Below are 1,796 nucleotides of genomic sequence, written 5' to 3'. Positions count from 1 at the left end.
ATTGCTGTTCTTTATCAAATTTACGTTTTTTTTCTTCCTTTTTTTTTTTTTTGTTATCGTTTAGTTGCGATATATTCCTAAATTCCACTTCAGTAAATCGTTATCATTCCCACATGATTATTATCATTATCATTATCTTGTTATCATTTGTTTGATTATCGTGTTATCAAATACTGATATTAGCTGATGCTAATTGGATAGTACCATTTTCTAACTGGAAGAAAATTTCATTTCTCTAAACTGTCAAAACTGTAAATTTAGAAACTGTTTCGTGAAATTTTGAAAAATTGTTTTGATCAATTTTTTTTTTTTTTTTTTCATTATAACGAACATACGTAACCGTTATTTATTGATTGATCTTTTTTTTTTTCACCCAATTTGTTTCGTCTAGGGCAAATAGCCCGGGGAAAAAAAAAAATAAATGTTGTTTTCTGTTTGATTCCTTTTTGCATAATGTTGAAACATTTCCGGTAGCATTAAATTGAAAGCTATTGTGATTCATCAGGAATTTCTGGAATCATTCTCTCATGCTAATGTGACCGGAAGAAACCTTAGCAATTTCCATTTCCCTCATCCTGATTTCCTGATTATTTCATGATAAATACCAATCGATATGCAAAGTGATCCCAACATAAATCTTCAACAAATAAATGCATTAATTGTATGAAACATACAACAATAAAACACAATTAGTTAAAAATATTTCAAAAAAAAAAAAAAAAAAAAAACGAAAATTTTAGTTGGAACAAATATTTAATAATTCTTTCTCATTCACACCCCCTTTTTTTTTCTTTTTTTATTTCCATAAAAACTTTTAACGTACAGATATTTTAAATTTAAAAAAGTATCATAACAGACTGTATGAAATTATAGTTGAAAAAACAAAAAATGAAATATCTCTGTTGAGAATAGAATTGAAAAAAAATAAACTGATGAAAAGTTCGGATTTAATAATTAATTGACGGTGAGTTTTGGATGTTAATTAAAATTTATTTTTTAACAACAATCATTTATCACGTTTTTTTTTTTTGCATTTTATTTAGCTTAAACATAAATGATAATGATAGTAATCTATTGTTGGAAGAGTGAATTTAGGACAAAAAAAAAAAAAAAAAAGAAAAAAAAAGTTTTTTGCAAACAATTTTGCAAGAAATTACCTCATAATTGAAGGTAAGAAGGGGAATTTTTTTTTTTCTTTTAGATTATGATAATAATAGAATTTATCATTAGTTCCAATACTTCATCATTGGTATCATTTTTGAATTATGTATTTTTGAAACGTTCAACTTTTTCTGAACTTAAAAATTTATGAATCCATAATTCTTCTCGCATTCCGTTTATTCCATTTAATATAAATCTGCATATCTATGTTTGATTAAATAAAATGGATTAAAAAAAGTTACAGAATGCAAAAATTTGTTGAATTATTTAAATTTTCCTTTCAAAATACACCTTATGATATTACATTCTTTGTGAAAGAAATTTGTAATATCAACAATTAACTTCCATAACAATGATATCATTATATTTCCAGAATAACTATCCTAAATTTCATCATTTCAGGATGTAATAGAAACGTTATCAAACAAAATTTTTCATTAAAATTCTTCTGTTCATACATAAATTCATCCCACCAATTTTAATAATTTTACAATTTATTAAGTAATTTGTTATGTTCAGAATAGTTTTAAATTTTTTTTTTTTAAATTAATAATCATGCAAAAATTAATGTTATTCAAATAATGGTATCATTTTATTCTTATAATATTCCCATAAAAATTAATTTCTTAAAGCGG

This window comes from Loa loa (assembly GCF_000183805.2).
Source record: "Loa loa unplaced genomic scaffold supercont3.966, whole genome shotgun sequence".
In the NCBI taxonomy this organism is placed as follows: Eukaryota; Metazoa; Nematoda; class Chromadorea; order Rhabditida; family Onchocercidae; genus Loa; species Loa loa.
The sequence above is the reverse complement of the archived record's forward strand: the minus strand, read 5'-3'. Positions refer to the sequence as shown.